This window comes from Gymnoscopelus microlampas (genome assembly GCF_963454915.1).
Source record: "Gymnoscopelus microlampas genome assembly, chromosome: 20".
Lineage (NCBI taxonomy): Eukaryota > Metazoa > Chordata > Actinopteri > Myctophiformes > Myctophidae > Gymnoscopelus > Gymnoscopelus microlampas.
In genome coordinates, this window is record NC_139957.1 from 7,645,399 (window position 1) to 7,662,541 (window position 17,143).

Consider the following 17,143-nt stretch of genomic DNA (forward strand, 5'->3'; position numbering starts at 1 on the left):
GTGCAACACTCCGTAAGATGAAGTAGGGCATTAATTTTCCGGGAAAAAAAATAAATATATATATATGGTGATATGAGGTTCCTGGCACTACTGGCACCAACTTCAATCTACTTTCACCACTGGAAAAAAGTTAGTGAAGTGAAAGTTAAAGTATTCTTTAAAAAATTACAGAAGAAAAACAAAAACAAGAAAATGTGCTAACAAACAGGAGATCTTTGGGGGGGGGGGTAATGTGCTAACAGCTCTACTGTCAAAAAAACACACGTTCCCAAACACGGCTACATGCAATTGCACACGAAAAATACACGTTTAGCAAGACCTGAAGCCGATTCTACATGTCTCCTAAATCCCAACAGTTTTCTGAAAAACTTATGTTTTTATATCAGTGGTGCTCAATCTTTTTCATGTCAAGGACCCCCAAAATTATATGTTTTTGGCCGCGGACCCCCATCAAAGTATTTTGCTCCAGGGACCCACAGAAACAAAGATTTGAGTTAAAAATGTTCGCTTGTTAAAGCAATATATATTCAAAGATGTGCACACATTTTCACGATTTTTCAAAAACAGCAGATCTACAAGCTCATAGCGCGGCACTCGGTGCCGCGCTATGAGCTTGTATATCTACTATTTTTGAATAGCCCAACGTGTAAAATAAAGCTTTTTAGCTCAAATCTAAAAAGACCCAGTTCCAGGTCTTAATGGGTTAAAGCACAGCGTTAGACAAAAAGCAGAGTTCACTTAGGCTACAGTACCTCCTACAATGTTTATTATCCAGTTAGCAACATTTTGATGAAGTATTTCTTAAATTAAGCATTTTATTAAAAAGTGCCCGCAGCAGCCATATTGGAAGGAAATTGGGCCTTCACAGGTGTTACCAATGATACTAATTAAGGCTCTGTTCCATTTAGTGTAGCACAGTGGTTCTCAAACTTTTTAATTACAAGGACTCTCATAACTCTGAGAGTGTACAAATGGAACCAAATGGACCCTTACGGGTCCATTTGGTTCCATTTGTACACTCTCAGAGTTAAACACCCGTAAGGGGCCATTTGGAACCCCCTCAAGGAACCCTGGACCACACTTTGAGACCAGAATCGAACAGAGCCTTAATTAGTATTATTGGTAACACCTGTTAATGAAGTAAGAAGAGGCCCAATTTCTTTCCAATATGGCTGCTGTGCATGGAGCCTATTGTGTCAATATTCGGGGGCCACATGATAAACAAAAACTCTGCAAGTTGTCTACTAACACAAAATAAATAAACTCATTTATTTCCACTGTCTGCAATAAGTTATCCGCGCGCAGAAGGAGCCTCATTTTATATCAAGCATTTATTCAACGAGATCTTACTCCCAGCACGGTCACTGGAGTAATTGTAAATAATTACTTTCTGCCTGTGCAATCCGCGGTCGTGTTTGCAAGGCTCTCTGTATTCCCAGCAGTGTGTGCTGGTGGGGACTTAACAGGGACCGTCAGATGTGCTGCCAGAGGCCCAGTGTGATTCCGCTCGCATCAGCCAAGCTGGATGAGATGGGCACTCAGAGAGACAGAAGATTGGGCCCGCCGTAAATGCCTTAATCTACAGCCCGCCGCGCGCCGGTGTGCCGCTCGAAAAAGGGAAACGGCCGATGTACAAGCTCACAATGCGTCGCTTCCGCGACGCATTGTGAGCTTGTACGTCGCCCGTTTCCCTTTTTCGAGCGACACCCCCGTCGTACGCCGGAAGTATAACCCATTAAGACCGGGAACGCGTCTGTGTCATTTTTGGATTTATTTGGTTATTCAAAAATAGCAGATATAGATCTGCTAGTTTTTGAAAAATCTTAATTTTTTTTGCAAATCTTTGAATATATGTTTTTTAGAGCGAACATTTTTCGTTTCATTTTTTGAAAAAGACGTTGCTATATATCAGTGGCGCTCAAACTTTGTCATGTCAAGGACCCCCAAAATGATATGTATTTGGCTGCGGACCCCCATCTGAAAATATTTAGCTCCAGGGACCCCCAGAAGCAAAGATTTGAGATAAAAAGGTATATATTAAAGGATTTGCACACATTACAAAAAATAAAAAAATTGCAGATCTACAAGCTCATAGCGCTGCACTCGGTGCCGCGCTATGAGCTTGCAGATCTGCTATTTTTGAATAGCCCAAAGAAATCCAAAATGACACCGATTCTTTCCCGGTCTCAATGGGATAAACCAGGCAGCACATATAGGCGCCTGCCATGCGGGCCGTAACATGAGAGCCGTCCAATTCTAAATGACAAGACGGCATAACTCCATCGTGCAGCGAGGTCAGGTGCGGGGGGCGGCGGAGGGGATGGCTATAGGCTACGGGGAGGAGACACGGCTTGGCGAAATGGTTTCTCGCGGCGTTGTAGATGCGATTGGAAGTGCCGCATACGTATACGGCCGCTCGCGATGATTGTATTACTTTTACTCCCGTGTGGAAGTGCACGGCTCTCATATATATTGCGGCGCCTCAATAGGCTATATATTCCATGCAGCGATCTTTTCTCTCCACATTGACTAAAAACACAGTCGTGCTGTGGTGCCATTTCGACTTGAATTTCACATTCGCTAGTGTGTTGTGTTTTGAGCAGTGGGAGTTGGATTGCTGTAGTCTCTCTAAAAAAAGGAGACGCTCATATAAAGAGCGACAGGGTCAAGTGCAATAGGCTCTATGCACAGCAGCCATATTGGAAAGAAATTGGGCCTCTTCTTACTTCCTTCACAGGTGTTGCCAATGATACTAATGAAGGCTTTTACGGTGGTTCTCAAACTTTTAATTTCAAGGACCCCCATAACTCTGAGAGTGTACACATGGAACCAAATGGACCCGTAAGGGTCCATTTGGTTCCATTTGTACACTCTCAGAGTTACACACCTTTTAAAATGCACAATATCGGCACCCTGACTCTGTTTGACCAGAATGGAACAGAGCCTTCATTAGTATCATTGGTAACACCTGTGAAGGAAGTAATTAAGAGGCCCAATTTCTATCCAAAATGGCTGCTGTGCATAGAGCCTATGAGCGCCAGAATGCAGAAAAGACACCATAAGGGGTATGTTTCTGAAGCCTATATAACCTTTCAGGGCTGGGCGGCGTGTCTTATCCGAGGGCCATGCTGACTTCAATGGAGTGAGCGAAGGCAGCAGCGACGTCACGGGCTCTCAGAAGGTGCGGGGGGGGGGGGGGGGGGGGGGGGGGGGGGTGGACTTTCGGTGGACTCATGCACGCGCACGCTCGCTTTTTTGGGGTGGGTTTTGTTCTTTTTTTTCCGTTTTTTGGTTACTTCATTTCGGTTTTAGGGTTAGTAAAGTGTAAAGTAAAGTAAAATTACTCTGTGCCAAAAGTAATACGTTACTTTTGGCAAGGAGTAATATGTAAAATAATAATTATACGTTCTGGGTCCTTCAGGGGGTTCCAGGGGGTGCCAGGGGATCCCCAGCAAAAGGTGTTTATACAAGTGTATCCCTTTATCCCATATTTTATACGTCGGCTATTCAAAAATATCAGATACACAAGCTCACAGCGTGTCACTTTGTGCCGTGCTGCGAACTTCTACCTGCTTGTACCTCGTATCTGCTATTTTTGAACATTTTCAGCAAAGTGCTTGAATGATTTCATTTTTAACACCAATATTCTCTTCTGGGGGTCCCTGGCACAATTTTTTTTTCCAGAAGGGGGTCCGTGGCCAAATACATTACATTTGGGGGTCCTTCACACGGGAAAAAAGTTTGAGAACCACCGATTGAGATGTTATTTAAACAGATGCTGTAGGTTCATTGTCTATCTGGTATCCTATAGTTTCAATGTACACACGGTTATTTTCACAGTATGCTGTTTGACTGATGCTTTAGGTTCTTGATTCACCTATTCTCTCGAGGCACTGCGCTGTCTCTCCGCATTCCATGCATGCGATTCCCTTGCTTATCGTTAAGTCGGTCTGGATAAGAGCGTTGTCTATAAATGCCTATATTGTAAACTGTAATTGCGTGGTTTGTTCAGTTGACATCGGTGGATGATGCCTGCCACTTCCACGCAAGTCAATGTCCAAAGATCAAATGCGCACTACTTTACCGAGTCCCACGGGCCTGTTGGATAAGAATAGAATGGCTGCTACGCGTCTGTTTCTGTTCCTGATGGGCTTTTATTGTTTGTGTTTTTTTTGTCTTTTCTGGTCTTTTAAACATCCAACAGCCTGCCAGGTGTTTTAGAGAGCCGGCTAGTATATATACACAGTCAAACCCACAGCATTAATTTAACTCCAAAAAGTGTCAAAAACTGACCTGTAGCAAAAAAAAAAGGTTGTCATTATATTGGCTTTGTAATATTTGCCTGCCGTTCGAGCACAAAAACAAAACACACGTCGGTTGTTTATCTCTTTGAGACCGGGAACGCATCTGTGTGTGTCATTTTTAGATTTCGCTGGGCTATTCAAAAATAGCAGATCTACAAGCTCATAGCGCGGCACCGAGTGCCGCGCTATGAGCTTGTAGATCTGCTATTTATTTGGAAAAATCATAAAAAAGTTGTGCAAATATTTGAAATGTTTTCTTTTTTTTTGGCGGACCTTTGCAACTCAAATGTTTGCTTCTGGGGGTTCCTGGAACTAAATATTTGACAAATGTTTGCTTTAAAAAATATATAATCCAAGATTTGGCCACGAATTTTCATGATTTTAAGCTTTCCTTTTAAGCTCATAGCGCGGCACTCGGTGCCGCGCTATGAGCTTCTACTGTAGATCTGCTATTTTTTGATAGCCCAAAGAAGTCTAAAAATGACACACAGATGCGTTCCCGGTCTTAATGGGTTATGACAAAGAGAGAGAGAGAGGAGTGCTGTGGAGCTTGGGAAGTTATTGGTTGCAGTTGTAAACACAGCCCTGGGATGTGAAATGATATGGAAATGCGGCTGGAGAGCTTCACAGGCATGGATGGGGTGAATCACCTCAATTTCTCTGTTCCAGTAATCTGTGGGAACAGCAACTGGTCTTTGTGCTTCGCCTCTGAGGGAATTGATTAAAGCACCGGTTCTCAACATCTGGCCGGGGTCCCACCATGGGGGCCCAAATGGACCACTTAAAAGGCCACTCGCACCGATCACTGTATCTTCTCTGTCGGGTGGAAACCACGTTATGTCCAAAACGTACTTTTCAGGGTTCAGATTCCGAAGCATTAAAAGTAGCAGATCTACAAGCTCGAAACGTGTCGCTTTGCGCCGCGTTTCGAGCTTCTAGATCTGAGTAATATTACTTTACTTTTTTTTCGTCCTCTTCCCCAGTAATTGCATCCTTTCTACCCAAAAGTTTTAATTTGCATTTTCAACATTAGCAGTTGTTTTTTCCCCGTTTTCTGCAGCCTACGTACGTTGTAAAAATCCTCATTGTTGATTTAACTAAGTATACTATACACATGATAATGAGACACAGTCTTTGAACAACTTCTGTTGTTTATTAAAGCAGTTAAGCTCCAAACAAAGAGCTAGGCCATGAGGCCAACATATGCCAGTGCATTTCAATGCAATCCAAAAATATTCACATTAGCATAACAAGTTTGTCACAGTCAGTCAAAATTTCACAAATAGCCCTACAATATTAACCTGAGTGACAGAAATGAGTTTAACATTACATTACAGTCATTTAGCAGACGCTTTTATCTAAAGTGACTTACAATAAGTGCATTCAACACATAACATAACATAACATAACATAACATAACATAACATAACATAACATAACATAACAAAAACATTTGTTAACTTATATATTATAGGCTAAAGCATTATTTATGGCTTGATATTTAGTGCATCATTATAAATCTGTAAATTAATAAACCCATAACTTGCCAAACAAAACCTGGGTCAGGCTTGTACACATAAATAATCCACTGAGCATTGCACATAACAAGCCTACAAGATGTGTCGTTTTTATACAGTGCTCCAGTTCAACTACAATAATTCTGGAAAAAGGCTCCCTCAGCAACACATGGTTTCTGACAGAATGTGGGAACCAAAACATGTAGGCTTTAACAAAATGACATTTCAAATAGCCTATTAATATTGTTCAAAAACATATACTGTATTTGACATTTATATTTGACCATTATATCAACAGACCAAAAACAACACACAATCACAAAATCAAAATAAGCAAAGTCTAGACACTCAAGCCCACAGTACCAAGGCTTGTGGAAATAGTAACTCGTTACTTTTGGAAGATAGTGTAATATATATTACTCAAAATGTGAAAGTAATTAGTTATATTACTAGTTACTGTAAAAAGCTAATATTACTTTTTTTCGTTAAGTTACTTTAGTTACTTTCCAACACTGTTAGTAACTCATTTAGCTGGGGACCCCCCGGTACCCCCTCAAGGACCCCTGGGGGTCCCCGGACCTCACTTTGAGAACCAATGACTTAGGAGACCATTTTGTGTACCGTTTCCTACTAGTGGCGAAGGCGTTGGGATTGTTTATCTCTGTGCATCAGGGAGCTTTGATGCTAGACAGTCTGAGAATGCCGAGTAAACAGGGCAGCGGGAGGACAACTAGAAAGTACTGTTCCTGAAGAAACAGTGTGGGCCGTGTGCAGTCGTTGACAGTAACGGAATATATTGTTGTTGTTGTTGTCGGGCAGAAAAACCTCTTATCTCCATATTTTAAAGTCCATAATCAAAGGTAGCAGATCCGCAAGCTTAGAACGGCTACTTTAATAGTATGAGTTTTGAGACACTATACAGTAGCAGTGGTTTTCAACCCTTTTCATATCAAGGTCCGTTATTGATTGGGCATTTGAGCCACGGAACCACCATTTGAAGAGATTTAGCCTTTCAGATTGTGTCCACAATTCCATGCTGTGTTGATATTGGTACCATAAGAGAGATAACAGGCAAAAGTTGATCAAAATAACAATTATTTAATGAATTAATGCAGATAATTTAACTCTTGAGAGCGTAAAATGAAACCAAATGGACCCGTGAGGGTCCATTTGGTTTCATTTTACGCTCTCAAGAGTTAAAGATCTAAAAAGGGTCTATTTGGTTACCAACTCTTCCAACATTTACCCGGGGACCACCTGGAACCCCCGCAAGGACCACGGATGGTCCCCGGACCACTGGTTGAGAACCGCCGCACTATAGCAACGATCACTATCAGAATATAGAGCCACTACTTTAAAGGGGTGGTGCCATGGTTTTGCACTTTTTCTGTTTTTCATGTGTCTATGAAGTTGATTGAACTTTGTTAAGCCCCCTGGTGGTGTTTTTATGGTGTTTTATGTCTTCTCTGACTACTTTGAGTTTCTTCCTGGAGGCTGAAACCTTGAGGGTCAAACGTGCCAATAGAAAAACAGCGCATTAGTGACATAGTAAAAACATGCCCACCCCTCATTATCATAACACAACAGGTGTGGGCATGAGGAGGAGGAGGAGGGACTAGGACAGGTGGGTGGTGCTAAGGTGGTGGAGGAGGTGCTAAGGTGAGAACCAGGTATACTTAATGAACTGGAGGCGTGTCCACATAAAAACATAATTTGAACACTTTCTGTACACTTTTTTGAAAGAAATCTTCCTCCTAGTATAACCATAATACCTGATGATTATGTTTTAGGGGGGGGGTACACTGAAAATCACGGCACCCCGTCTTTAACGTTTTTAACGTGATGTGTGATCTGTTAACTCGGGAGGCGACATCGACGAGGTCTTGCCGGCTCGTTTTTTTTTTTAAACGTTTAAACGACGTCGCCTCTCTGCGGAGCCGTTGGTGACATTTGAAGACAACAGACTATAGCGACAGCTTCCAACCACCAGGACTCGTAACACTCGATTAGGCTGACATCTGTCAGCAAAGCACATCGTCTCAATCAGAGATAATTCGACACGAGACGTGGGCCCAATTGGGACGCTCACGCACCGTACCGCGGCGCCGCTCACTTCAGATAAGCCTGGGCGCTGTAATGAGATCATTTGCTGTCTCTTAACCCGTTGAGACCGGGAACGTCTGTGTGCCAATGTTTCGATTTCTTTGGGCTGTTCAAAAATAGCAGATCTACAAGCTCATAGCGCGGCACCGAGTGCCGCGCTATGAGCTTGTAGATCTGCTATTTTTTTTTAAACTCGTGAACATGTGTACAAATCTTTGAATATATGTATTTTTCACATTTTTAACTTAAATCTTTGCTTTTGGTGCATTCTACAAGTGTCTTCTAGATCCTAACAGTTTTTTTTTGGAAAACAACTTATGTTGCTATAATATCAGTGGTTCTCAAACTTTTTTCATGTCAAGGACCCCGAAAAACTATATGTATTTGTCCGCGGACCCCCATCTCAAAATGTTTTGTTCCAGGGACCCCCAAAAGCAAAGATTTGAGTTAAAAATGTATATATATATATATATATTCATAAAAAAATAACCAAAGAAATCATTACACAGATGCGTTCCCGGTCTTAATGGGCTAAGCAAAACAGAAAGGTATGGCAGTGTAGGTGGTTGGGCTGAGGAGAAGGTAAGCTGTGCCTCCACCTAAGTGCTGTCGTTGTGTAGCGTAGGGGTTTTCCAACCTTTTAGCTGGAGAGAAGACAAATGCGGTGTCACCTCCAGGACCCAAACTTACACAGGTACATTATGAATGAACAACTTCAAAAACAATGAAAATAAGTGATCTTTATTATTTTTTTCATGCTTTTTTTGTACATAGTGGTATTTTTTCCTCTGTATTTTTATGTTGATTTTTGAACTGTTTGGTTGCTACTATATATATGTCTATGAAATTAATTCAAGGACCCCAACGGAAACAAGTCCGCAAGGACTTTTTTGGCCGGACCTTTTAGACAAAAGTATTATAAATGTAACTGTGTTGTTTTACATTATTTTGCCTAATAAAAATTGCAATCAATCAATCAATCTGCAAGCTTACACCACGTCGCAATGTGTTGAGAGCTTGTAGATCTAGAGGCTAGTTTAACTATTTTCTTAAATATAAAAAAACATTCCTTAAATATTTATTTTACATCTATTGTTTTTTTGTTTTTATTTTGGTAAAATGTCTTTTGAGTGTTGGAGTTTTTTATTTATTTATTTCTCATTTCTCAATTTATTTATTTTTTATACATTTTTTCAAAATGTCATCTTGTTTGACTAGCACTCTGTCTCTCCTACCTTAACCTCCTGGCTTAGAACTGCATATGGGACGGCTGCGTGTAATACGATTCAATACTTTATATTATACGTTTATTAATCAGTAAGTGCCTTGACTTACTGCTGGCAGTGCAATAACAACAGCATTTGGCAGTTACGCCAAAAAAAAAAAAAAATCTGAAATAAAAAACGATTCCAAGACGAGCCATGAAATGTAAATGAGAAATGTTATAGTCTATTTATATTATTATAGGGCGATGGTGCAATAATTGCACAATAAACGTCAACAAGTTTATTTTTGGGCGATTAATCACAACAAGCAATGGGGGAGGCACCGCAAGCTTACTGGGTTCTCTCTCAGCAAAAACAAACAGTAGAATGAAACGGGTGTGAAATGCAAGCACAGCATTGCACAGTATGACGTACCGCATATTGCTTTGTAAGAAGCAATGGAAATGGCGTGAATTAAAATGTTTTTTCTCGTGATTTGTCTATAACCAGTCGAAACCCATCGTCTATATTCCGGGGAGAACATAACATTAGCCAAAAATAGCCAGTCTACAAGCTCAAAATGCGTCGCATTGCGACGCATTTTGAGCTTCATAGATAGGCTATTTTTGGCTAATGTTCTGGTGCAGAGATTTGGCGTAGACGGCAGTGGTGTAAAGTAACTAAGTACATTTACTCAAGTACTGTCCTTCAGGACAATTTTGAGGTACTTTTACTTTAATAGAGTATTTCTAATTTTCTGTACTTTTACTTCTACTCCACTACATATCAGAGGCAAATATTGTACTTTTACGCCACTACAATTATTTGAAAACTTGAGTTACTAGTTACTTTGTAGATTTTGAATATTATTACAAAACCTACATTACCCACTTAAGCCCTACATACATTTCGGCCATTTGAAAATAGCATATCTACAAGCTCACAATGCGTGGCATTGTGAGCTTGTAGATATGCTATTTTCAAAAGATCTTCAGACATTTTTTAATTTGAAAACTTGTGAAATGGGACATTCTGCACAATGACTACTTTCTACTTTTGGTACTGTGAGTACATTTTGATACCAATACTTTTGTACTTTTACTCAAGTACATTTTGAATTCTGGACTTTTTCTTGTAACCGAGTACTGCAGTATTGATACCTTTACTTAAGTAAAAAAAATGGAGTACGTTTTCCCACCACTGGTAGACGGAAGTACAGTTGTACCTCAAGCCCGGTTTCTCTAAGACTACAGGGTTTAAGTGGTTAAAGTGAATAGGATGACATTGGAATCATGGCACCTTGTAATGTTCGTGTATATTGCCTGTTATTGTTCCTCTGAAAACAAGCCGAAAACAAGCTGAGAGCACGGCCCGGCGTGCTGTAAACAGCATTATCAGTGTGTTTACCTGGGCTCAAATCAAGTCATCTTGACCTTCCTGGGTCAGATAAGCACATCCAGCAGGCAGGCAGCACTACTGTTGATGTGTTTAACCCTTTTAGACCCGGAGCGCATCTGTGTAACCACTTTAGCCGTTATTTTATGCTTCGGGCTATTCAAAAATAGCAGATATACAAGCTCATAGAGCGGCACCGAGTGCCGCGCTACGAGCTTGTAGATCTGCTATTTTTGAAAAATCATGAACATAAATTTTGCGCAAATCTTTGAATGTATTATTTTTTTCTATTTTTTCTATCTTTTTTTGGGGGGTCCCTGGAACAACATATTTTGAGATGGGGGGTCCCGCGAATACATTTGTAGAATCCCCCCAGAAGCAAAGATTTGAGTTAAAAATGTTCGCTTTGAAAAAAATATATATATTCAAAGATTTGCACGAATTTTCAAGATTTTTCAAAAGAAATAGTAGATCTACAAGCTCATAGCACTCGGTGCCGCGCTACGAGCTTGTAGATCTGCTATTTTTGAACAGCAAAAGAGATCTAAAAGTGACACACGGATGCGTTCCCGGTCTGAAGGGGTTAAGACACTCTGCCCGCAGTTTTACCTCAATGGATGTGCAGATAGTATAGTGGCTACCCTGTGAGTCATCTCTCTCTCTCTCGCTCTCCTTTTCCATTATTTATCTTTTTCTTTCTCTGTCCTCTCTCTCTCGTTCTAACTTCTCTCTCTCTCTTTCTAGACTTATTCTAGTGTCTTTCTTTCTTACCGTCTCTCTCCATTCTCTCTCTCGCTCTCTTTCTCCATTCTCTCTCGTTCCACCCTCCCTCTCTCCTTCCTCTACTCTCTCTCTCTCTCTCTCTCTCTCTCTCTCTCTCTCTCTCTCTCTCTCTCTCTCTCTCTCTCTCTCTCTCTCCATCTGTCGGGGCTTGGAGAGAGCGAGCACAGATGTTATCAACTCCCACAGAGCTCTTAGACGGAGCAGTGAGGGGCTGCCATGGAGCCTTCTGCACACACACACGCACACACACACACACACACACACACACACACACACACACACACACACACACACACACACACACACACACACACACACACACACGCACACGCACACACGCACACAGGTTCCTCCTCCATTGCACATGAGCACTTTCTGGCTTATCGTGGCGCGCTGCAGCAGCAGCCCTGTGCTGTGTGTGTGTGTGTGTGTGTGTGTGTGTGTGTGTGTGTGTGTGTGTGTGTGTGTGTGTGTGTGTGTGTGTGTGTGTGTGTGTGTGTGTGTGTGTGTGTGTGTGTGTGTGTGTGTGTGTGTGTGTGTGTGTGTGTGTGTGTGTGTGGAAGTGAGATGTACTATAATCACCTTGGCCCGAGAACACTACAGCTCCCCTTCACAGGGTGCCTGTTCCTCCCAGCATGGCTTTCCACGTGTGGTTATCCGTGGGGGGTGGAAGTAACTAAGTACGTACTTAACCCATTAAGACCATGAGGCCGATTCTACAAAATGTCTTCTAAATCCTAACAGTTTTTTGAAAAAAAACCTATGTTGCTATGTCAGTGGTTCTCAATCTTTTTCATGTCAAGGGCCCCCAAATGTATATGTATTTGGCTGCGGACCCCCATCTCAAAAATGTTTGTCCTCCTAGGGACCCCCCAGAAGCAAAGATTTGAGTTACAAATGTTCGTGTTAAAAATATATATATCTTCAAAGAATTGCACACATTTTCACAATTTCTCAAAAATAGCAGACCTACAAGCGCATAGCGCGGCACTCGGTGCCGCGCTATGCGCTTGTAGATCTGTTATTTTTGAATAGCCAAAGTGTAAAATAATGCTTTTTAGGTCAAATCAAAAAATGACACAGAATCTTCTCCCGGTCTTAAAGGGCTAAAGTACAATGTTTATGTTACTTGAGTGCTTCCATTTTGTGGCTACTTTAAACCTCTACTCGGCTACATCTCAGAGGGAAATGATTGTACTTTTTACTCCGCTATTATTTGAGAACTTGAGTTGCAAGTTACGTTGCAGGTTTAGATTATTATTGCTAAACATACGTTAACCACTTAAAGCCCTAGCCTACTGGCCATTTTGGAAAGATTTTGACAAAATTAGAAGAAATAAAATAAAAATAGGCCATTGGCTGCTTTTACTTTTGGTACTTTTAAGTATATTCTGATGCCAATACTTTAGTACTTTCACCAATGGGTAACATTTTGAATACGGCGACTTTTACTTGTAACAGAGTATTTCTACATTGTGGTATTACTTGCAGTAAAAACACCAGAGTATTTCTTCCAACCACAGCCTATATAATCAAGTTCGTGAAGAACTCTTCAGGGCGCCTTTTTTTTCCCCCAGCATGCCTCTCTTTTCCTCGTCTGGTTATACTCCTTCAAAGCAGGAAGTGGGGGGTGCGGATTTAATCGGCTACGCTTTGCGCCGAGGACACCTGCGTTTGTTTTCTCTCCCGCATTAAGCATTGTACTAACGTTTTAAAAGCATTCTGACACCGCTAGGAAAGATTTGACAAATTATAAAGGTATTCTGTATTCAAACGCCTGACACTTGAACCTCTTAATAGTGCTGAGAATATGCCAAACGTTAATTAAATAGCTAGACGGCGGTTCAGAGTGGCCCTTGAAATCAAGCCTTATGTTGTCGGCAAGGCTACGGCAGGGCTTACACGATTCTAAAGATAACGCAGTGGAATTTAGAGCTCAGCTCTTTTTTTTACTAGCTCTTGCTAAAGCAGCGTTATAGTTTGATTTTAGTTTTCTGTCGGAGTGAAAACATGTATCAGTGTTTTCATGGGTAGTACGCCCAGTTCACCCAAAATACATACACAGTTACCAGTGGTGGAGAGTACATTTACTTAAGTACAATTTTGAGGTATTTCTACTTGACTTGATTATTTCCAATACTTTTACTTCTACTCCACTACATCTCAGGCAAATATTGTACCTTTACTCCACTATAATTATTTGAAAACTTGAGTTACTAGTTACTTTTTAGATATAAATTATATTATGAAACATACTGTACATTAACCACTTCAGCCCTATTTTATACATAGGCCATTTGAAAATAGCCGATCTACAAGCTCACAACGCGTTGCGATGGGACGTGTTTGTGAGCTTGTAGATCTGCTATTTTCTGAGTACTTTTACTTTTGGTACTTTAAGTATATTTTGATGCCAATACTTTTGTAATTTTACTCAAGTACATTTTTAATTCTGGACTTTTACTTGTAACAGAGTATTTCAATATTGCAGTATTGATACTTTTACTTAAGTAAAGAATTTCAGTACTTTTCCCACCACTGCTTACACACAACAACAAAACATTGAATATCTCATCGTAGAAGGACGCGTCCATGAGTTCTGGCGTTCTTTCCTCTGCATGGAGACGGACCGTCATCAGTGGCGTGCTTTGGTAGAAAATGGTTCTTTATCAAACCGTTCACAACAAAGTGAGTGACCTTGTCGTGATTGCAGGGACGATTTAGCGGTTTCTTTCTGGGTTTTCGAGCAATTGTGTGTGTGTATAGGCAACTGAGAGAAATGACGATGTAAATTCATATTTAACCGTCTAAAATGTGTCGTGTTTCGAGCTTGCGGATGTGCTACTTTTGATGCTTTTGTGTGACACTGTAATAATAATAATAAACTTTATTTGTATAGCATCTTTCATGACATGAAATGCAACTCAAAGTGCTTTACAGAGCAAGAATACAATTACAGAAAAGTACTACTAATTTAACGACAAAGCAAAAAAGAAAAGCAAAAGCATAAAACAACATTAAAATAATAGCAAAACAGTGAGGACATGAATAATAACACAGATTTAAAAATCAACCAAACGCAAGAGTGAAGAAGTAGGTCTTGAGCTGTGCTTTACATTTATCCACATAGGCTGCCTGTCTTAGGACGCCGTCGGCCCGTAGAAGCAGAATGCTGCTTCACCGTGCTTTTCTTCATCGCGACGCATTGTGAGCTTGTAGATCGGCTGTTTTCAAATGGCCGAAATGTATATAGGGCTGAAGTGGTTAATATGTGTTATATAATGTAATCATGTATATCTACAAAGTAAGTAGTAACTAAAGTTTTCAAATAATTGCAGTGGAGCAAAAGTACAATATTTGCCTCTGAGATGTAGTGGAGTAGAAGTAAAAGTATTGGATATTGGAAACACTCCTGTAAAGTACAAATACCTCAAAATGGTACTTAAATACAGTACTTGAGTAAAATGTACTTAGTTACTTTCCACCACTGACAATAATAATAATAATAATTGCGTAACCCAGAATTCATATTTGCTTCCCTTGCATCATTACGGCAACAAACTGGTGGGCTGGGTGCGTTTCCTCCTGAGAAAGCCCAGGAAGCGGAGGGGAGAACGCAGCGGGCTGCATCCTCCCTCTCTCCACAGGAGGGAGAGAGGATCCATCAGTGCTTCCAAGCGGGGGGGGGGGGATACCTCCGCGGACCTCAGTGGAGCAGAGCATTCTCCCTGACCATCTGGCTCCTGTAGTGTATAGCATCTAAAACCCTGCTTCTCAAAGTGGACCAGGGACCCCCCCCCCCACCACCATGGGTCCTTGAGGGCGTTCTCAGAGGGTTACAGTAGTTAATAATGATGAATAGATGATAACAACTTTAAACCTTAAAGGGCTAGTTCACCCAAAAGATACCTTTTTTCTGTGGATTAGTCACCCCATGGACACTTGAATTCATGGATTTTTTTTTTTGATTTTTTTTCGCATTCCTAAGCCGATAATTTGATGACTCCATGAATTTAAGTCTCCACGGGGTGACTAATCGATAAAAAAAATGACATTTTAGGGGTGAACTATCCCTTTAATACGTCGGCTATTTGACAATTGCGGATATTCAAGCTCACAGCGCGTCACGAAAAAAAGTTTGGGATATTTTTGAAACTTTTTTTTAACAAAACACAAATCTTGCATGGGGTTCCCTGGTGCGGAATCCTTTCAAATGGGGGTCAACGCGGCCAAAATCCATTATTAATTTGGGGGGGGTTTCTTGACATAAAAAGGTTGTGAGAGCCAGTGATGTAAAAGGAAGGCCTTGATCCTCTGCTATGAAGTGTGCATGGGGGCCTGGAGTGCAACGCTGTGGGGTGTCCGTCCGTCCGGCCTGGCCCTCCGTTCCTCCTCGCCCTCCTCCTCCTCCACTTCATTATGCGGTGAGATCACAGCAGCATAGTGGAAAGTAGGTCAACGTGCAGAGCTTTGGTGGACAAAGTGTACTCAAGTAAATACTCAGGTATTCAAAAGTATACACATTGCGACGTGCATTTTCTTTTTGATATATATTAATACATTGCTGTATTGATATTTTGAACACCCCCCCCCCAAAAAAGTGAGATTGTAGATCGTTTTTTTTTTCACTATATCTGAAATAGGGCTTAAGGTCCCTACCTAGAAATGTAGTCAAGTCAAAAAAGTACAATATTACTATTTGAAATGTGGTGGAGTCCTTTGATTGATTGAAGTACTTTATTTAGAAAGACATGGAAAAGGTACATGGAAGTACAGTTAACAATACAAAGGTCATCTGAACTGGATCGCCCATAAAAGCACAACGGCTTATTTAAAATGAGATCCCCACGCACCCAAATCATGATGAATCCATGTGCAATCCTGTGCATTAGCCTCTTCCCTACACTCCAAAAAATGTACTTAAGTATACAGTACTCAAGTAAATGTACTTAGTTACTGTCCACCATGCTGATGCAAAGCCCCACTGCGGTAGAAATTAACAGATCAATCAAGGGAGAGCAGCTTCCCCGTCGGGCCCACGTCTCGTCAATCCCACCAGCCGTTTGTGATTAAAGTCTCAATATGCATGGATGCGTTTCTCTATGATGTCGCTGGCTGTTGTAAACATGGGGCTGAGGAGCGCTGAGGTACAATTAATGGCCCTCTGGGGGGTGTTATGTTTACGCCACATGTCCTTAAAAAACCCTCAACCAGAGTCCGAGGAATTGGAATTGGTTATGCCAGTGCAGGTTCTCAAACCTTTTTCGTGTCAAGGACCCCCAAAGTGACATGTGTTTGGCCGTACTTAAGTCAAAGTATCAATAACGCAATGTGGAAATGCTCCGTTACAAGTAAAAGTCCAGAATTCAAAATGTACTTGAGTAAAAGTGTTGGCTTAAAAATGTACTTAAAGTACCAAAAGTAAAAGTACTCATTATGCAGAATGTCCCATTTCACAAGTAAAAAAAAAAACATCTTTTGAAAATAGCAGATCTACAAGCTCACAATGCGTCGCATCGCAACGCATTGTGAGCTTGTAGATCTGCTCTTTTCAAATGGCCAAGATATATGTATAGGGCTAAAGTTGTTAGAGTATGTTTTGTAATAATAAACAAAATCTACAAAGTTTTAAATAATTGTAACTCAAGTTTTAAATAATTGTAGCGGAGAAAAAGTACAATATTTGCCTCTGAGATGTAGTGGAGTAGAAGTAAAAGTACTGGAATTTGGAAATACTCCAATGAAGTAAAAAATACCTCAAAACTGTACTTGAGTAAATGTACTTAGTTACTTTACACCACTGGCGACATACAAGAACATGCAAAGCGACGGCCGA